The sequence below is a fragment of the Dendroctonus ponderosae genome, unplaced genomic scaffold (genome assembly GCF_020466585.1).
Source record: "Dendroctonus ponderosae isolate FM_Combo_2020 unplaced genomic scaffold, Dpon_F_20191213v2 Dpon_F_20191213_2, whole genome shotgun sequence".
Classification (NCBI taxonomy): Eukaryota; Metazoa; Arthropoda; class Insecta; order Coleoptera; family Curculionidae; genus Dendroctonus; species Dendroctonus ponderosae.
This window is the reverse complement of record NW_026018165.1, coordinates 14786892-14809630: the sequence shown is the minus strand read 5'-3', so window position 1 is coordinate 14809630 and position 22739 is coordinate 14786892. Positions and strand designations below refer to the sequence as shown.

The 22739-nt window shown below is 34.5% G+C and overlaps 1 long non-coding RNA gene across 1 annotated transcript; it reads left to right on the top strand.

Moving 5' to 3' along the window:
- Positions 1–143: 143 nt before the first annotated feature.
- On the top strand, positions 144–15662 carry LOC125503501. Its single transcript, XR_007280921.1, has 2 exons — positions 144–1434; positions 14721–15662. It is a non-coding gene; the product is annotated as an uncharacterized LOC125503501 (long non-coding RNA).
- The last annotated feature ends 7077 nt before the right edge of the window (positions 15663–22739 follow it).

Here is a 22739-nt window from a genome sequence, read left to right as displayed (position 1 = left end):
TCCTTTTGTCTGATGATTCTTTTGGATTCGTTCTTTGTTCAGGGAGTACTTCCATTTCGACCTTCCCAGTTCTGTTAAATTTAAATTCATTAAAACTACGATTTTCTGTTTTTTTTAAGTAGTTGTGCTTTATTATTTCCTTACATGTATGTGTTTTTTCGATTTAGAAATATTGATTCATCCCAATACTTTTAGGAAAACATTACGATTTATTTTTCATACATTTTGTCACCGTTTAGTTCATTTTTTGTCATTGTTTGATCACTGTGTCGTTCGTTGCAGGTTCAAGCTGTGTTTTTTCATTTAATCATGATTCATTAATTTCTTGTGTGCTTTTTAACACCAGCTGATCCAACGAACAAGTTCCCACATTTTTTGCTGCTTTCTCTGTTTTTAAGCGTTTTCAGTGTTAATAATTCTACGGTCTGTTCGAGTTTGCCTACAAGGAAACTGAAGCCACGAAATAATGAAATGGAATGCAGAATATACAGAAAATCAGCAGGTCTTGGTGAATTTACAATGGGAAAAGAATATAGTTTTTACAAAAAAATGCTTTTCTCTGAAAATAAGGATTTTTCCGAGTCAAGAAACTAATCTAGCACTAAGGATACTCTTCCGGTGTCTTGTTCAATGTAAGATTGAACAAAAGTTAATCAAACCTAGATAACAATGACTTCAGGTATGCTAATAATAAAGTTGCTACTTGTGAATTTGCAGGCAAAGTGTGACTTTTAATAACTGAATCAGCGTGATTATTAAATTGTTACATTTTCCCATTTGAATGGTTCGCTGGCAGTTGGAACGACACGGTGCGCCAATAAATCTAGCTCGCATAGCAGTACTTTGAAAGATAACAATGCAAAACGCTAACGCAAGCAACGCTGAATAAATACAAATATCGCAAAAAAGCGAAACTGTCGTTAAACAACTGTCGATTAGTTGTCTCAACCTCAGAATGAGTCAGGTCAACATCACTTGCAGGCGCCCGAGACCAGTTTTGCAAGTCTGCACTCTTTTGCACGGCTTTTATTCTTGGTAGTACTTTTAAAATGCCGTTTTTTTCGTCCACTTTTGCTTTATGGAATTTCATTCAATCGAAGTCACAGCCACCAATAATATTCGCGATATGTGGAAGTCACCGTTTTGTGAATCACTGCCATCAGTTTCGGGTTTTACCGTATCATCACTATTTGTTGTTGATTTTTTTATTCACTTTCCCAGTATCCATTGCTTCATCCTGTGGGCGGTTAAATTCAGCTTTTTCACCATTATTTGGCTGTTCATTTTCACTTCCGACGTTGTACAATGGATACGAAGACAATGAAGAATCCAGCAGTGCGAAGATTATTTGTGGCATCACCAATTGCTCAATTTATAGAAGAACATGGCCTTAACACTTCAATTACTATGTCCATTTGTCCATTATCCATCGACGTAAGTCCGAGATTCTCACGTACCGATTCACAGTGAGTGGAAACCACAAAGAATTAACCACCATTATCGGTCTAAATGCGGCTTTATTAAGCAAAAATGCCATTCTGGCTGGGTTGGCTGGGCAGAATCACCGGCAAACAATAGGCAATCAATTCTGCCAACTTTAATGCAGGATAATTGGTCGGGATTTACAAGAAGGGTGCACTGCTAGACAGGCGACGTCCGATTGTGATTTTAAGTGTTTGCTCTTCGTCTCCCTTGTGTCGAAGAGATCGTTAGTCATAAGTGTTTCTTGGATTTTTATGTTTATTTATCGCTTATATTTAGTGGGTTTTTGCTGCCGGCTTACCCAGTTTATCCTGGCTTTTATGTTAGTTTTGATGCAGACTGCCAATGTGTGAAACTGGTGAATTTTTCCGGTTTTTAGGCCGGAGTGACAAATAATTTATTGCTGCTTACGGAGCGTCAGGAAAAAAATCTTCTTAAAACCCCAAAAGCTCACCACTTTCAAGCAATAGCCGCGAAGGGCAAACTTCTTTAATAATTTACATGCGAGTTCATTTGCACTTTGAAGAAAAAAGGGTCTTCAAGTTGTTGGTGCAGTTTCGTTGACTTCAACAACTCGAGTATCTAAATTGATGTGGGCAATGGATAAAGTTTTGAGAAAACCATAATTTTCTTGCACACCGTGTAGTGTATTTTGGCATCATCAATTTGTGAAACTGTTCTTTCGATCATTAGCGTAAGGACCTATTTATATTATGAGAAAACGAAGCCATAAAGTTAAATTAAATTATATTTACTAAACGAAATAAAGCTGGTTGGCCAAATGATCGCGATCTAAATTTAAATTTAAGTCGCACTTTTTAGCACAATCTTGATGGTTTTGCTGGCAGGCACCATTTGCAAGATTCACTTGGCATTTGTGCTTTTTTTCTACTTGTGAGTAATTGTATATTAATAATGTTAAGCCAAATATTGTATTTGACTTTTTCAGAAAAAAATAGAAACAAAAAAAATTGTTTTCACTTGCAGACCAGCAGCAAATAATTGAGCAAACAATTTATTCAATAATTTCTTTCACATCAGTGGCACTTAATTCAATTCTATACAGAATAACGGAACCACCGCCGGTATTTGCGAAGGTTCATCTCATAGTTCATAGTCCAGTTTTGGTTGTTTTTTGCGTTTCTTCCACTTGCCTAATTAGCTTATTTGAATAACAATTACTGTCCACAACTGCGTTTATGTCCAATCATGATAGACCAACTAGTTGGACGTCTATTGAACTTGACCCACTAGCCGCTTTTCCCCAGGTTATTATTTTCCGATCCAATAATAAGCGTTTTGTAAATGGGGCTCAAAATATACGGTATCGGTTAATACTGTGGGACAACAACATCAACACAGCAATAATATGAGGATTCTGATCAAGTGATGTCATACCAAGCGTTCCGCGATTATCATTATCAATTCAAATTAAGAAATTACTTCATTCGTTCGCGGACTATTGTTAAGTTGTTTCCGTAGTTTTGTAAGATTCGAAGGAAACATTTTTATTTGATGAACAACGTTGTTCGGTCGTTGTAATTGGTTGGATGATTAATTGTACTCGCACCAGCCTTGACACCAATGGTTTTAGGCCTCATGTATTTATCTAGTGACTTTTTTTGTATTATGATTAGAATATGAGACGGATTATTGTTAAATCAAGCAGGATAAAGCTTGTATTAAATCGTTTTCTGAACTGGAACCCCAATGCCTGAAGCGCTGATTTTTCGACAGTAACTAATTGAACTTGGTTTTTTCCATCAAAGTGATCTCATCTCAGAGTGGAAGATTATGGAGTGTTCTTGAGACTTACTACATAAAGTAAACGGGTTGCTTTCACGGATGGAATATCTGCGGTTTTTGCTTTGGCTTGTTTTTAAGAAAACATATATTTTGCTATTTTTTGTTAGTAGAAATCTATCAAGTAAAATGAGCTAATTTACATTACAAGAATCACCACTCCGACTCTCTTTAACTAGTTCAATACTTCGCAGAAGAATCGAGAATAGCGGAAACTGTTCAGGTTATTTTCACATTCCAGATCCATGTTTCTTCATATCTAGACGGTAAATCTCAATAAACTTTCAAAGAAGTTCGGCCGATCGTGTTGCAAGTTTGCTAATAATAAAGAAAATCGGTAATGCAACTTTCCCAAGTGTGAAAACACAGAATCCAGATGAGGAGCAGTTAGAAATTACAAACCATTTAGTTCGTTCTGTTGAAATCCTCCAAATATTTCCAATTCTGCAACATTTCCATTCACCTCAAGGAAGCATCAATTTTATAAGGAAAACACGCGAGACGCTTTAGATCAGAAATAATCGCCACTTTCGGCGCATTTTAAGTGTTTCTGAGCGGTTACTATTTTTAACCAACGATATTTTCCTTAATATAAGCTCAACGCTTTATACATGCAGATTAGAGAGTTTTATAGGTCGGAAACATTCCTCTGAGCTGAAAAAACTCGCATGTGAAAATTTGAGCGAAGATTTCATACGGGGTAGAAGTCGATTTTTCGAAAAAATCTAAATTTTCTCAAAATGCCTCCAATTCTACATCAATTTCATCTCAGGGAAGCGAAGAATGCAAAAAGCTCATTGAAAAATGCGTTTGAAGCTTTCGATCAGAAATAATCGATATTTTTGGTTAATTTTAAGTGTTGCGCGGTTGCGACCTCTGACCAACGATGTTTTTCTTAATAGAAACCAAAATCTTTATATTCTATGCACATTGGGAAGTTTTTTAGGTCGGCATCAATTCATTGGGTTCAAAAAACATGCATGTGGAAATGTTATTAATGGGCGAAAAGTTCATAAGGCCTCAGTGTTAATTTTTCGAAAAAAAAATCAATTCTCTCCAAATGCCTCAAAGGCTACATCAATTTCATCTCAATGAAGCGAAAAATGCAAACAGCTTATTGGAAAACTTGCTGGAAGCTTCAAATCAGAAATAGTCAACCTTCTTCGACTCATTTTAAGCGGGTTTTGGGTCTTTAACCGTCGATATATTTCCTTTCCTAAACAAACTGTTAATAAACCCTGGAGAGTGATATGTAACCGTCCAAAAGCTCAGCATGTCCAATGTTTGGAAAAAATGTAATTATAGTAATTTGTTTAACATTGAACTGCAATTATAATGATTACGTGTGTTATGCGGTCTAGCAGGTTGTTATTATTTGTTTTACTCTATGGTATTACGACATGTACATAATAGATTCCATCAGGTATTTGCAAGTTAAGGACATCAAAGAGCGCTGTGGCAAAGTTTTTCTGTTTTAATTATACCTTTGTTGTCACATGGCAGACATCAAATTTTGTGACTTTTAATGTTTCTTACATAATTGTTTTCGCCTATTTTAAACGATTTTCGTATCTTTTTACCTCACTGTCCTGATAAGAAAATTACAAACATTTTTCTAAATGTTTTAGAGCTCATTATTGTTTGTTTGTGTTCAAATTGTTTTCTCATAACAAAGCTATTTGAGTATAAAATACTCAATTCTTATCATAACAATCACAAATAATTGCCTACGTGTATTTTAAGCAGATTTATAATTACACTGCCTACGGGCTAAAAATAGGCTTTTGATTCAGGAAAAACTACATTTATTTTTCTTTGCTTTCTTTACAATGCGAATGGTAACACGCTCTTTTTTGACTGTTTAAATCAAATTTAACTGGACTGGTGAAAAACTACTGTGAATGGACGCCTTCATCTGTTTATTGTTATTTATTTGCTGTTAATTCTTAAGCATCTTTTTCAGTGTACATTTTATTTGTCTGCACAAAACTGAGATTGTTTTCTTTAGAATCTATTTTTTCGGTACAATATCTGTTGCGGTTTAATGCCTTTAGCTGAGAGAACTACCTAAATAACAAATTATAAATAATACATTTTCATGATTTTAAAGCAAGATCCCAAACTGAATTACGTGTATAAATGTGTTTCTTTGACGTTTTTGAGTCACGTTTCTACCAATCGTTTTACATTGAATTTTTTCAAAACTATTAATAAGAAACATTCCGATTTTAGCAAAATTTACGTTTCAATGAGTCCATTTGACGTTTTAATTGAATTTTGGACAAGAGTTTGACATATTTGAATTAGTTGTAAACCGATTGGCAATGAGTCAATAAAATCGGAGCTTAAAGTTTACTCCATCTACCAAAATTTGTATTTTTTTGAAATGTTGCAAAAAAATTGATTTGAGTGTATGACAGCTTTGAGCTACCCGTTAGTCAATTTTCTATCTGTCAAAGGGCAGCGGGGTTTAAAATTATGCAATTTTCAGCTAAATTCGAGTTTTGTCATTATTCTATAGCAATATCAGTCGCTTTTAATATGAATTTGACATCTTTGAGTTAGTGATGAACCTTTTTGAAAGCTATTTTCGAGTTTTAAAAGGTATTTTTGAGATTTTATAAATACTTTTAATTTGAGTTCCATTTCGAGCAAATATTTGGAACGTTTGAATTAGTAATCAACTGATTGGCGAACTGCTTATTTTAGTTTAACATTTCCAAGTCAATTGTTTGACAGATTTGAACGGCCCTTTAGTGCATTTGCACTCTGTCAAAAAATAACAATGTATTTTACGGCAATAACAGTAGCGTTGGACAATTTTTCGAAACCTTTGAACTTTTGCTGTTCTTTTGGAGAAAATCAATGATTTACAAAAATGTCCGTTTTAATGTTGTCACACAATTGTCTCAAATTTGAGTTTCAAATCTATTTGACGTTTTAATTGAGCTTCGCTCGAGGAGTTTGACATTTTGAATTAGTGATGGAGCGATACGAAATCTGTCAATTACGTTGGAGCTTAAAGTTTTCGGTATCCACCAAATTTTGCTTTTTTTGAACGTAGGAAAGTTAATTTTTAAGTAAATGTTTGACAACTTTGAATTATCGGTTAGTACGTTTTCACTCTGGCAATGAAAATATGGGATTAAAAGTCACACAGTGCAACAAACCTTTTACGGATATTTTATTCGATTTTGGTAGTGGTTTGACATCTTTTAGATGTGAAATGTAATTTCATTGAGCGCGTTTACGCTTTGCGGTGGAATCAGGAGATTTTGGCAGTTTGAAGGCTTTGAGCCAGTTTACAGTATATGAAGAATGTTGCTTAATATGCACAAAAGCCCACTAAGTTTTTTAGTTTTTGAAATGTACATATTTTATTTTGTGGAAATAGTTTGCAAGTGCTGAAATTTTAAGCAAAACTTGTTGGTTATCTAAGAAAATTAATGCAAATGCTTAATATTTTATATAATCTCTTCAGCTTCTGCTTTATCGGCGGGTTGGAATGTGGCGGTTTTTTTCAAAAATAGACAACCCTTAACCTTCCTTCCCTAATGTAACTTCGTTAACCTAATGTAAGGAAATGAATGTAATGGAAAGTTATATAAATTGTCGCATTGACGATACCAGTGAGATAACAAGATTATTACGCCTAGATTAAAGTATGACGTTGACTAAACCAGTGCATTAACACGAGTTTTATCGTCACATGATTATTAGCTACGGTTATCATACTTGGTGTATAGTTTGTTATCTACGTCCAGAAAAGTGTAAAATTCGGAAGAAAAAGAAATGTTACTAGATTAATTTTAAAAAATCAAGGAATTCAGTTGGATAAGAGGTTCTTATGGCAAAGCACTGTTTAAGACTACAGCAAAAACTGGAAAGCGATAATTGATTTCTTAACAAGTTCAAGTTCAAGTACGAAGGTCAAGCTCAATTACTGCTGTTGCAAAATTTCATCCAAGCCAACTTGTTGCTGTTATTAGCTAACAAATATTTGATCCAAATCTAGTCTTCACATTCTAGTACTTTGTTCGAAACGGGACGATTTTGATGACAAAACCTTCGATTTTCTACTTTTGCTCGCAAATAGTTGGATAAGTTATGAGAACATTTGGTGCAGCTCTGAATGGTACTTGTTTCGTAATAATAACATTGTCATGTTCACTCAACCAGGGTGTCAGCTTCGAAAATTTGAAGATGCCATTCGGTAGCTGAAAAGTGGCAGCTGGCCACTTGAAATATAAAAGTTAAAGTACCATTCGATGCGAAGGAAACCAAATGAAAAGAGCACATCAATTTCTGAGTGGGTGCTAGACATAGCAGACCACCACATATTTTTAATGCAGAATGACTGTACGTTTCTACACTTGTTCGTTGCAGTACCGTGCAGGACATTCACCAATCGGTACTGTTGACGGTCAGTTGTTCTAAGAAAACCGTCTAAAGTCTCTTTGATTTTTACCTTTCCCGGTCGTCATCTGTTTTGTCGGCAGTTGACGTGCGGACATGAACCCTGAGCAGTTATTGTTAGAGATTGATAGTTTCTTCACGGTTGGTTTCATAAACAGGCTTTGTTGTGATTTAAGGTCTGCTCTGGCTAAAAATATGTTCGCTTTTACTAGAACAATGAGCCACGAGACGGAGATGCGATGCGTGGAGCCAACTATACGCCGGTTCAGTATTGTGCATCGATGGACGATTAATAATCATGATGAATGTGCTCTATCTATCAATTTTTCATTTTTATACTCCTAGAATCAGTCGTTTTTGAGTAATTTCTTCTTCGTTCCATTAGGTGATCTTTAAGAGCCACCAGAAATTTTTCCCATCGAATTTGTTCGATGGGAATCGGCCTCTGATTTTTAAACTTGCAGCTTTTAGTTAGTCAAACTGGTCAAGTTTTCCAGTGCCTCAGCTATAATTTTGCATATTTTTCCCGATAAAACATTGTTTTTTCAATGTTGTTTTATTTATCACAGGCTGTAGTTATTCCAATAATGTTTTATAAACAATACTTCACAAAGAGACTCAATTAATAGCAGCACGAAACCTGCAAAGTGAAAATATCGTCTGGTTTGTCTGAGATTTTCTCTATTTACGTCAAAAAAAATCGAGGAAACTATGTTGAAATACGAGCATAAAAGTTGCGCGGGCAGCAATAGTCTGGAGTAATTCCAGGCAATTTTCGAGAAAATCTGCAGCTGTCCATCTAAGCAAGTGAAGTTCTTTAAAAAAAATTATTGTCTTGAAACCCATTGATTTTAAAATGAGTAACCGATAAAACACGTATAAAATCTGCTCGAGCAAGGCGCCAACACACAGGCCATTATAATTTTCTTCAAATGCAGATGAAATCATTCGAATGAGTAATTGTGGGCGACTTCAGAAATTCGATGATTTATTTCCTCAAAATTTGCCAGCCGCAGCCGATAAAGTCTGGTGATCGTGCGGGCCACGAAAAGAACTTTTTCTATTACCCATCGGTGTTTCAGGAAATGTGTTATTTTTAAAAACGACCACAACATCTACAATGAAAACTTTTGAGTAGTTTGAGTGTGGTGGTAATGTGTGGGTTAATGTCGATTTTTTGTGGGTTGAAACTAAATTAAACTGGAACGCCTGAGGTTTCGTGAATGTTTACCCAGAATATCTGAGGATGAATTTCCAGCCCCAGAATTTCAAATACATTCTCATATATGTTACTTTTATAAACACAAACCTTTTTCAGCAATCATTTGCATTAGTGGCTTCAATTAAACCATTGGATTTTTGCTTACAACTTCGATCTAATTAAAACTGCTGCCAATCGTTTAAAGATGCTGCATTCTTCGGTGGAAGCTTACCCTGTTTGCATTTCCAAGAAGTCGCCCTGCCTTAAACGGGAATTTGGAGTCAACAAAACAAAAGTACCTGTTATTTGGATTGGTCAACCGAATAGTGTTAGAGCAGGTGTTAAATTCGAATTAAAATAGGTTTTAGGCCTACCTGAAAGCGGCAAATCAGTGGCTCTTCCAATTTATAGAGCCAGGCTCTGTTTAAATGGGCAAGGAAACATATTTTACTAATTTGAGATTTGTCAGAACGCCCAGTTAATCACAAAGCAGATACATTTTTCTTGCCCTAAACTGTTTCAGATTTGCCAGGAATGTTTTCAAATTTTCCTGAGCACGATTTGTGGTTTGCATCTTTCTTCTCTGCAGGTTTTTGCAGTTATCTTGTGTATTGTCTATTATTTTTTTGACTTCGGGGTCTAAAATTCCCTTTTCACTTCCAGTCATTTCAAACTTATCTCAGCTCACCCTGTATATTTAGTAAGTAACAACAAGAGTGCACACAATTCAAGTAATTGTTGCAACACTTGAAAGTAATGTTCAGAATACTTCCTGCTGCCCATAAAAAAGTAATAACCTAAACGTTAGTACTACAGTTACAATCCTATTAACCATAGTTACACACCTCTCGGTATGTCGACTTTTTTCCCATACTTTGATCGATCTAAGGCAAATTGCTTTTCTCCCATTTCCAATTATTAACAATTCGTTCTGCGAATGCCGCAAATCAACTTTATCACTGGTCATTATTTAAACAATTATTGGGGGAACAATGGAACATCGAAGCGTACTTACGCTGTTCATGCCATATTGTTATCTTTTTACCAGTTGGAGTAATTTTCGTTTGAACTAGACATGTTCACTTGGAATTGGAATGGCATAATTTCTAATCTGGTTCAAGTATTTTTTATATGTGAGATGATTTAATTAAATATATGAACTATATGATGATATTTGTATTTGCAAACAATGGTTTCATGGAGTTACGCATTTGCGACTATTGCACGCAAGAGTAACGTGAAAACAATTGAGTTTTCAAACTAGTGAGATTTTTTAGCATAAAACACACAAGTTTCAATGGCTTGATATGTGTAAAAATAACACATTTTAATGGTCTTCAAACTATTTAGAGACGCGGAACATGCAATTGCAAATTTGGTTGACCTACTAAGAAAAGCTATTTAAATTTCTGCAAAAACATATAATAACTTTGAAGAAATTTCAATTAAGGATTTGTATATTATCTAAATCAAGAATCATTAGGTAATGAAACAAGGTTTAAATTTGAAGATGGAATTTGGTGATTAACATATTTAAATCGCTTTAAAAACAGTATACTTACACGATTTTTAGTGTAACCAATTTTAAATGTTTCAAAAGTGGCTTTTTGGTCTTCTCAATTGTTGCTGTATTAAAACTTCGTCGCGCAATAGTTTATTTTATTCTATCTAGTTGAGCTTTAGTGTCATTTTCCAAATGTAGCTTTAGCTATAATAGAACTGAAATATCAATCAATCAAGTTGATGTTGAAATAAGAAACGCTCCTTCTTTCCACATTTTCCTTCTCAATTTCCAAAAGTATTGATGAACAGTTTAAGTCACTCGATTTTCTCTAGTTCGCTTAAACTCCTTAAAACCGTCGCTCTCAGTCTTTCGTCTTTTTCCAATTCGATTCAAATGACTTTAGAGTCACGCAAAGTCGGTGTGAAAATGAATATTTGTATGTACTTTGACCATACGAGCAAAAATGTAAGTTTATTATATGATGACTGCACATATTTCATGTAATATATGTAGGAAAATTGCCCTTTTTGAGCATTTGTCTTGTTATAATACCCTGAATCCATAAACACAATTTATCAGTTACATTGTGCAAATCTTGGCCATCAACTTCACCCACACAATTCCTAATGTAATTTTCAATTAAATACCTCAATCAATTCACTAATAAACTTTCACGTCCAGTTTCGGATTAGACACGGTTTGCAAGCACTGTATTAAAATATACTTCAAGGGATTACCATTTATTACACTTCACACTTTAATAAACTCTTGCCAGCTCAGAACTGGAACCATAACTTTGAGTTTCCGACTCGTTTTCTGCATGTAATTACTCTCGACAGGTCTGAAGTTAAATGCGTTTTTTAACACGTATGGAGAATTAGTGGTGTTCAGTTGGTTCACATTGAGATGCAAGTAACTGTTCCAAGCTGAACCACAAGGTTCAAGAATTTTGCACTTGAACCTTGATGTCTTTGATTAAACAGGCTTAAATGTAAGCGAAAAAGGCGTTTAGATGCGTAGTTTTGGCCACCAGGAGTTCCTGATCTGAGGCCTCAATTTCGAGTTTTTTGGGACACTTGAAAGCGTCATTGACTCAATTTCTCCAGCAAGTATAAATGAAGAACTGGCTCTTATAAGGTTTACTTTTGCTTTTGAATCTTCGGGTATGTTTGATGCGTTTAAATGCTGGGGCGAAGACGGGTTTTCCAGTTAGTTTCAATGTTGCCTCAACATGTTCTGCTGGTTCTTCATTATGTTGATTAAAATGAGCTGCCATTAATGGGTAGTAAAGACAAACACGCTAATCGCAAACAACATTCTTCCCCCTAAAGCTTCCTCGCTAGTTGCTTGAAATATGATTGTTCTTGTAGCCTGAATAAAAGATGTAAGTTTATAGGAAACACTGAAGCAAAAAAGTTGAAGAAAAATTAAACAATAAATGGCAAATTGCTGTGCAATTCACTAAGAAAAAAGGAACGTCTGCATTATTATTTTTTACGGCGATTATGCCCTGTATATTTATAATAAATTGGCTTTGAAACAGAAGTAGAACTCATCATTATTTTCAAAAGCAGTTATAAGGCAGGTAGAGGGATTGATGGTCTCACATCGAAACATGCAATAATTCTTCTGCTAATTTTGAAGCAATTTGCCAAAGAAGAACACCTGTAGTCATCAAGAATTGCTTTAGCTTATTCTCCTAATTGGGATTGAAATAAATTAGTGCCTAATTATGAAGAGAAACAACAAATACAATTCTGTTGATTCTTTATATTTAAGAAACATTTATACAAAAAAAATCCGCCTTCAAATTTTTTCGTTCATAAAAAACATCTACCGTGATGATTAGGAGGCACATTAACAACGTTTAAAACGAATGGCCACATTTAAACGCATCGATATGCCCTGAAGAGCCGAAGATTGTCATTATTAATAAGGTCATGCATTCTGAACATAAAAAATATATAAAACTTGATAGGAAAAATAAAATACATTACGTTCTACGCTTCATTCAACGGCCGCCGACGAGTGATTGAGCTAACCGATAGGAAGAATTTCTGTTTGAATGCTGCCATGCGGAAAGATTGAATTTTGTAATAAATTTATGTTATTCACCCACGTTCAGTTTATTGTGAAATCAGATTTGCTACCGATGCAGTTAGGTTTTGATGAAATAAAACAGATGGTCTGGTACAAGGAAGATTCGGTTTCTGACCGGAAGCGAATTTGATGCTTATTAGCATCTTGTGTTTTCTGTTCTGTTAACTTTCAACTATGTCTGGTTTTTGGAGATTGTTTGCTTTTCTCATGTGACTCAACATTCAGCCAAAAAGTTGAGACAAACCAATGTTTTGTTGGAATATATTTACCATGAATACTAACTTAACTGTTTCATTGTTTCGCTTTTATTCTTACCTACTTATTTAAATACTCCCCTTAGCATTCAAAAGGTGCTAGCTGATATTCCTTTTGCGAGCTCATCCTGGCTAATATATCATTCGCGCCGATGAATAACAATGTTGATCGATTATTCATATCCTGAGGAGCATTTTCAATCATTTCTACAGTTAACCAACACTTCATGTTGAATATCAGTGGGGTTCCGATGGATGCGTAAAATTCAACTTTGGTCATCATTTTGCCTTTGTATCGGGATTTACATAATTCCCATCTCAATTTTAATCGGACGAAGTGAAATCGGATTAAAAAACGTATCTTCGAATCGAAGAAAAAGGAACAAAACTGATAATCCTGATGACGATGTAACAATTATGGGGCCGCTTGTTACCTTTGTTAGACGTTTGCCTGAGGAATTTTAATAGTCCATGGTTTACAACGTGCTTACCACTGGTAGTTTCAGATGAGATAAGAATATACAACAATAATTACAAACAGTTACTCGAGTTGGAGTGAATTAATGTAAATGTTGAAGTTGGAAGTGAAAAATGAATCCTTACTTTATCTTATTAGGTTTTAGTCCTAATACCTATAAGAAGTTTTTATTACCTATAATAAGATCCTCAACAATTCATTTTCCATCTGTAACAGTCGGTTCTCTTAATTAAATCACTTTAAGTGCAGTATCAGTACATTATAATGTAATTCGAAAGTTTAATTGATATTTGGGCGGAACTGGCGTGATCCCATTTCACAATACGATTAATCAAACATCACTGCGGGCCTAAGCAAGATAACTAAATTGATTTTCTAAAATCAATCTGAACATTTTGACGGTTTTCGACTGATAGATTTGACTATAACTGATAAGTCATGGGGAGATTTGAATTATCTGAATGATGCATTTACATTTTTAATAGCTAATCTCTATCGAACATTTTTATCGTTCGTTTTTTGTTGTTGTCGATTAGGTTTTGGAAATGCTGGGACAAAGTTATTAGACCCAGAAAAACTTTTTTTACCGCCTGTTCTACATCTTTATTGAGTTTTCAATTCGGGAATTCTAAAACATTTTGAATGGAGGAGCGCAAGGTTTTATTCAAAAAGAACTCATCTCTATCCCAACATGTTTTGGATCAATCCACATATTGGAGGCTCCATTCTCCGAAGTTTCACTTTTTTGAGTATTGACTTGTTTTGTCTAAGCCTATTTTTATATCCAGGAATGCCGATAAATCAGTTCCTTTCAGCAAAGTTTCCGCTCTCGGCACCAGTTTACGAAGAGCAGATTAGCAAATTTTTCCTTTCTGTTTTGTGTATCATATTGGTTAAGATGAAACAATTTGAACGGTTTTAAGGTGAAACGATTTTAAGATTGGTTTTGCTCAACGTGTTTTACATTTTTGGTTCATTGCTTTCGAAATGCATTTTTTCCACTGAAGTTTCTGTAGACGTGAAGGCGAATAATTCAATTTTTATGATGGAGAATTATCGACACAAAATCTGGCACCAGCTTGGTCATAATCAACCTTCCGTCTATTTGAATTTGCTAAACCCTGTAGGCCCAAACAATGTTTACGCACCAAATTTCTAACAAAATACAATAAATAAAAAATTTTTTTTATAACATTTTCTTCCATTAATTAATTAATTAAACTTTAATCCAACCGTGCATTTTTATCAATTTTTTTTGGATTAATTAAATTTTTATACGTCCTATCCATGAATTCTATGAATTCTTGTCCACTTTTCTCGAGATTATACAAGAGCTTACCGTTACATCTGAAGTCCAGATAAGGTGAATCGTTTATCTTCATCTTACCACGCGCGCAATGAAAATTTAAGTATCCCATAACCGTGGCGCTAATAAACATTTTAAATATTTATAAAATACTAACGAATTTCTTTTTTTTTCAGGTAAGGAGGACACTCGACGAATTTCAAGCAGGTTCTTCCCACATATTTGAGACTAAATGTATGCCCAAATGTGCACAAGGAAGTTGGAAGTTAGTTCGTAAAGTAGACAATTTTTTTTAACAAGAATCACATTTTAATTTCTAGTTTATTTTAATTAAATATTTACCTAAACTTATCTTGTTCACTATTTGGCTTTGCTTCTTTATTTTATGTGTTTTTTATACTAACTGCTATAATTTATTATTCATTATTACATTGAGCGTATTTTCACTTGTATTTACTCGAACAAGCAAGAACGGTTGTTCGACTGCTATGAAATGAATAACGAGTTCAGTTTGGAAGTATTTAAACCGTTTAATTACTCCCGAACCCCTTAAAAGGACTTATGTTCTTTTTATTTATTTATTTGACTGGCTTTTTATTTTATTTATGAAACGTTGACGGAGTCGATTAGGTCGGCGCATAATGAAGCACTTTATTGGTTTATTTACTTTTTCTTGTTGATAACAGGCTTTTATGGGAGGTAAAATACTCTAATCGACTCGATTTATGCAATTAGAGGTTTTCCGAAGTGTCTTTTATGGTGAATTCTGGACGGTTTCTAGTTCTTGTGGGTAGATGACTTGAAATTGGTTAAATTATTCTCTATGCTGGTGTTTCAAGGAATTTAAATTCGCTTTGAACTGACCAATTTAGATAATAGAAAAGGCCAAGTTAGGTGCAGATTGGCTAGGGGAATAATTTACGATTATTTACTAACAGGTGTAATAACGCAATTTAAACAATATATAAAAAAGCAAATAGTAAATGTTACATAAATGCAGGAGATTTGATTATTGTTGGAGGAAGTGGCTTGATGTGTATTTTTTCGGGAAATAGGTTTAGTACTCTGTACTTTAAGTGTTTTAATAGTTTAAATCAATAAATATATTTACGATTAAACTCGTTTTTCAAGCAAATGAATGCAACGTTCATTTTCAAGTAAACGGTTTCCAAAGCAATAACGCACTAATTTAAAACAAATATGCAATAAAATATTTGGCTTTTTGTTGCTTCCTATTTTTCTGTAGTCACCGCACATATTTTGTTGTTTTTTACTGTCTGTGTCTTATTCTTCACGCCGCTCTTTCACTTTGTTCCCTACCCTCGGTATATGTTTTATTTGGTATTTGGCAGTTTAAACAACCATTTCTGTCTTGATTTGCCTGTCTGTTTTAATCAACAATTTATTTTTTATTTTTGGAGTTTTTTGCTCGATTGTATGTCTCGCAGATTTTTACACCGCTTTTAATAATGTTTTGGTGTTAACTAAATAGTGTAGGTTTTAGTGATTTTTTATCTTCTGCATGTGCTTCTAAAAGTTTTTAAATCATATTTATTAGCAAATTTATGATCATTAGCAATTAATCCGCTTTCTAAGGCAATAACTATCCGTTGAGCTGCCAGATAATTTATGTGATTTCCTCGGTTGCAAAATAATACCAAGCAGTGTAGACCGTTTAAGATAGTTTCTTCGATAAGTGACATAATGGACGATAATGTAAATTTATTGTTATTTGTGTGCAACTCATAAATTACCGTTACACTCGTAGACTGAAGTAAGATTTCCAGATATAAAAATATAGGTGAAATACTTAGGTCTTGGTTGGTTAAAGCATTCCTAGCATCAGATGCAAAATCTTCAAATAACGATGCAGAAGGAGCGCAATTAAGCCAGCACTGGGAACTTCTTGGGCGAACATTCACATTTTACCAGTGGTGCTTGTTAGCTTAAAATGTTTGCTCACACTCTAAGTCAACTGCGAAGTGTTTATCTTCCATATATTTTCCTATATTATCACCCGCAGCACAAATAGGGCCCCTGTGAGCGCACCAAGTTTATCAGCCAGTTCATACATGCTCTCGTATCTTTGTGATAATTTCACTTAAAATTCTACAAAATTGAAAAAAGCATTGGTGGTTAAATTATCGTAGATTTATTTAGAAGTTATCAGCAAGGATAAAGTCGAATTTGCAACACGTTACTAATTAGAGTATTAACTAAAAGTTTCATTGCACTTTGTTATCTGTTTACAGACACATAACCATAACAGGCAAGTAATAAACTTTATTTAATTACTTGCTTTATAACATTGCTCTTAACAATCGTTTTACGATTTTCCACCCAGAAATTTTCGGCAATACAGCTGATTAGTTTGTGACTAATTTTATTGAGGAATAAATTTGAATCCAGTGTAAGGGACGTAGTTAACGACTGTGGCGCGATGTAAATCTTCAGTTTTATAGAGAGCAGGACATTGGGACAATTTTACATGTAGAGCAACCATAAAAGGACAATAAAATGGTCGTTAGGGCATTTGGTGTCTAATAATAACGTGCTTTATCTTCTTTATTATGCCGTTTCAAGAAATTGAGTGCAAAGCGCCCACAAAGTAATAAAAAAACACACTACTAAATGTATGCTGCTGGTAAAAATAGGAAAACTTTCCTCAGATTCATTCTGTCTGATTCCAAAATTAAAACATATTTCATGCTAAATCCAGAAAGGGTTGGGCACTACTTTAAGGGTTATTGCCTCGTGCAAAATCGCTTCTTGCACGCACAGAAATCGGGAGTGGTGATTAGCGACTGCATTTCTTCGGGTAAAATGACACTGAAGGTGCGGTTTTGCCACTGTCCAAACTCAAACAGAATTAAGAAACTGTCCATCAAGCAACCAACTGAAGGGGAAATGCACGACAATCTTATTAGGTACATGGAATGATGAATTAATAGAGGAAATTTGATATTCGTATATTTTCAGTACCTACTTGGCTGATCTGGGTTGTTTTCTGTTAAAGTGGGGTTTTAAACGTTTTAAGTGTGCGTTTTCAGCAATTTATTAGGAAGCGACAAAACTTTTGTTCTTTGCTCTTGTAAGTTAGATTTATTTACTTTTATGGCTTTTTCGATTTCGACATTTGAAGCTTTACAGTAAGATTTTTAAAATGTTCTGCTAACAGATAGGTATAATGTTATATTGGTTTTATGTATTCAATTTATAACAGAAAACGTGCAAGATTTTTATTAATAATAATAATAATTTATTTATGAACGAAACTGAAGGGCCTCGATTTTCAGTCTTTAAAGTTTATCAAAGGAGTTCGACATTCGCGGTTTTTCGGGGTGGTCTGAAGATGCAAGCCACTCGTGCTTGCGAAACGATAAATAGGAATTATTTTTTACAACCTAAAAAAAATTCCCGAAAAACTTAGCAGTTTCTTCAAAGTTTACTTTTAAACCTGAATATCACATAGAGTTGTTGGATTCTCTGTATATTTAAGTTTGATCTCCAACTTATCCTCTTATGTATTGATTATTCCCACACACTGAAATTCTGCAGAACAAATAAATTTGTTAATCTTGTTTTTTTGTTTCTGCCTATTATTTTGTTCTGAATTTAAACTTATTTTGGCGGCTAAGAGTTTCAGTTTTTCCGCTGTATGAAATTTCTTTGTTTTAACCAATAGTTAGGTCTATTTAGTTTAGCAGTCTTTCTAATTATTCTAGATCATACAGTATAATTTTGCTCTGTAATTTTGTTGTGTTTTTAAATCGAAAATCACGGTAATGCATTGAATGCGGTCTGGTTAATTTGCAATTAATTGTATTAATTCTAAAATAATTGAGTTTTAAATCCCAATTACGTAAAATAATCCTTTGAACTTTCCCCAATCGATCAACTAGTAATTTGACTTGAAATATGCATTAATGAGTGAACATTTGACAAATTTTAATCTAATTCGTCAAGACATCAGAATGCAATTGATTGCAAATAGTTTAATAAGCTGCCAATTTTCCAGTCATGAACTCGTAAAAACGTGCAATGTAAACAGTCAGCAGGCAGAAAATAAAGTTATAATCTGACGAGGCGCATGATGTAAATTGATTTCTCATTAGCATACCATAATTAAGGAAAAAATGGCTCTCTTACCAGTTTCACTCCCACATTTGGTCTGGCATGAGCATTAAGAGAACTGGTACCGTATAAATTAGAGCGATAGATAGCTGGTTAATGCAGTCGTTTTATCAATTAAACGCCACAATTTACTCATTTTCATTAGTTATACATGTTTTAAGAATTGGTTATTTAAATTATAAATAAGTGTCTTACTTTTTTGTTGGTGTCTAACTTTCAACGATTTTTCTTTCGGCTTTCGACGCTTGCCTAATTTTAATATTTAAGTCTATCCTGCTAAAACTCCAATTTGCTTCTTCTAGCTCTCTCCTTCTTCTGGTTTGATGTTAATATAAGAATCCTTATTGAATGTCCAGCCTTGTCAAGTCTATAGACCAACATCATTAGGATCAATGATACATGGCGCAACGAGTCTGATTATTATTTTTTTATTAATAAATGTGCATACTAGCCAGGCTGACAACATGTTTGATTAGTTAAATTAGGAGGCTTAATTGGGACTGACAACAAGTCTCTTGTGTGCTGAAATTGTGCTTATTTAAATAATGTCTAGAATAATTAGAAGCGCTCGTATTATTGCTGTTAATGTGAAGTTTCATTCGTTTAATGTTTTATTGTTTCATTGGTTCATTGCTTTTTGTCGCTTTTCACATTTTTCTGACTACTTGTGATGGAGTCAGTTTTGAAGCTATTTTCTCCTGGAAGTTTGGTGCATTCGTTCACTATTTTCAATGTTTACAGGTTATTAAAGTATGATTACTCTGTTGCTTTATACATTCATTTTTATACCAATTTTTCAATCTCGATCGACGTGATGACGTGTCTGATATTGAAATTTCGCTTTCTGGGTCAAAACTCCTCGAATTTCCTCACTCTTGTTGTTGTGACTGAATCGAATTTTCAATTCTCTATCCAACGATGCCAAAACGAATTCTGTGGCTCAAATGCGAATTGAGAAATTTCGAAAAAACCAACGTTATGTTTGAGTCGATTTTGCAACTCTGTTACCGGAGATCTGGCATAGAATAGCATAATAATATCATAACTGTGTTTAACAAATCGTTTCCATTTAAATCTATGCAAACTGAAAATCTCTAAACGTCCAAGTAGACTGGGGATTTCTAAAAGGTATTTTTATGGGCGCCCAACACGACACATACCACAAACCCACGTATATTCTAAGCTGGGGTACCAACGGTATACCTAAAATGCCGAGTATACCGGGCGTTGCTTACAAAGAAAACAATAAATTCTAATTGTCATTTTCACAGCAAGGTGTCGAATCGTTTAATGGGGTTGGAAAAAGTGGGCATCGGCCGAAAAATTCCCGATTTTATTCAGTGCCGTAGATTCCCTTTTTTTTTCAATGTTCTTAATCCCACAAGAACAAACCCTGAAATTTCCCATGGCTATCAAATTACATGGGTTTTTAATTTGCTTGTTTACGCGTCATTCGACTCATTGTTTTTTAACTTACGTGCTTCATATGGGCGGGACAAACCCTCAATTCTATTTTTTTCCAACTTTTTTGCTTAGCCTCATTAGTCAAATAATTGATACCTACCTTGCATTTATTTAGATCTGCACCCAAACAATTTTTTCAAGCAAACATGCTCACATACGCTACTGAACAAGGAAATATGAATTAATTCCTGTTTAGTATTTGAATAAAAAAAACACTTTTCCTCATATATATGCATATGTAGTTGATATGTTTCTAGAGCGTCAGATTTTAGGAACACGCATGTTTGCATAAATGTTTATTTTATTTGTTAACACTCGGCGAAAGAGGTCACTTCATATTTTAATGAGCTGTCTTTGTACATGAGAATGGTAATGTTACGACGTGTAACTAAAGAAGGGCCGCTATGGGAAAATTTCTTCAAGTTTGAGGCTTTCATTTGCACAAATTTGTAATGAGGCTAATTAAAAACGTAAAAATCCAATTAATTTAATTTTTCTTAGTTATTGGTAAAAATAGGCCACGTTTCCAGACACCATCAGAGTGTAGTTTAACTTAAAAGCTCTTGCACATGTGCGCATTTTTTTTTCAAGTGTAATAATTTGGTTGAACCAGAATTACGATCCGGCAATATGATCCGCCAGTATTTCCACCAGACTTAAGTCCATGTGACCGATATGTATGTCCTATATCCTCCTATATGAAATGTGTCTGGCTGCAGAATACACACAGATGTTATTGTCGAAAACATTATAACTGAGCTCTATCGGATGTTTGCCATGTACTTAAAATTATTATCGTCGGAAAGATATGAGAGAATGAATCTGTGAACTGTTTAAACGTGCTTATTGCGAAGCGAAATGCCCAGGAGTATGGGAAATTTATTGGTCACGGAATGCAATATGTTACTGCCTTAGTTTCCAGTTTTGGCCCGTTTTTTTACTCATTACTTTTTCATGAGGTTCTTATAATGAGCATTTGCTACTAGAAATGAAAATGTATTACTTTTTTAACACTCGAAATTGCTGAATGTTTGTCGATAGGCAGAGGGACGATTTACGCACGTATTACAATAAAAACCGGAAGCAGATGCACGCACGCTTCCGAAATCCCTAGGTGTAACTGTTTCCGGTAAACCATACCCTTTTGCTTCTGTGAAGGTGCTAAAATTATAATTAGCTTTCACCTAACCGGATAACAACAATAATTTTAAATGATGACGGTAGAATTTGTATTGTAAAGTGCGTATAGCAAAGCTCATCTTTCACGCATCGTTATTAGGAATTATAAAACTTTACTATAAAAATCGTAGTCGGTTAATACAAAATTTAACTCGAAAGCCCAGAGTAAAGAAGTATTTCAATTAAACATTTGGTCTATTAATAAACGGGAATATGACGGTTGCGGTCGCGATCCACAACTATTTTTCCATTAATAAATATTAACGTCATTCGAACATTAAGGACAATATTTGCCAATGATAAAGCCTGCCAAGTCTGTGAATGTTCAGCTGCTCTATCTTTGTGAACCGATAAGAGTAGATGAGTGCGTTTTCAGGTCATTACAGCTTGGATTTAGTGTGAAAAGACCGAACTCTATACACTTAATTATGCAAGTTTTATTGTGGTTTTTGGTCAATAGCACGACCTTCCTTCAAAAATGAGAGAGGAATTGAACATTTTTTTGTTGTAGTGTGGCAGAAGTTAAAAATTAACGTTCGAGGGGCGAGAAGAATAAACACGCGAAGCTGGTAGCTGACCGATTAATTAGACGCCAAGTCTAACAGTGGAAATTTAATGGAATCATTGGTAATTAAACCTGATCAATCAAGACAGCACAACAACAACAACATTATACAGAAATCAGCTCGTGCAGTGACCATAAATAAAATTAAGCAAAACCATTATGTCGCGTTGTTATTCATTTAAGGAAATGGAAATTGATTTGGAACGACATAAGCAAAGTGAACGAGCTTATTTTCAAAAAACTACTTACACTTTGCTGGTTGGAATACCTAGACGCAGAAATCGAAAGAATCTTGAAGGCATCAGACGCAATGAGAGTGGAAACAGTGGAAATAATGAACGTGTTTAGCTTACTTTTGCATAATTGAGCATTTGACCTTAAACGGGTTAGTGGTACCGTCAAAACAAACTCCTGGTGTTTGCATTCCACGTTGCGATCGAAAGCTCTTACAGTCGCTGTTTCAACATTCTTAAAACCTCTTGGAATTTTAAGACGAGGTTACAGAAGGATTATTTTGGGCAGTTAACATATTTCTGTACTCGAGATTAATTTGCATCCTCCAGTCTGGTCTGTACCAAACGAGAGGCCGTTTTGCGGTCGAACCTTATCAGGTCGGCTCAATTGAAAAGTCTGCGATAAGACAAAAAGGTGGTTTTGTCAATTAAATTTGGGCTTCAGATGTAGTAATTTTAATAAAATCTGCATTTTTTTCAAGCGCGCTGAACTTCAAGAGCCATCTGGAACATCCAAAGAGTGAAACCTGACAATGTTTTCCCGAAATGAAGTTTAAGTGGGGATGTCTAGATTAACATTAATTGAGAAATACAAATTATAAGGTTTCCTAGTTTGTCAA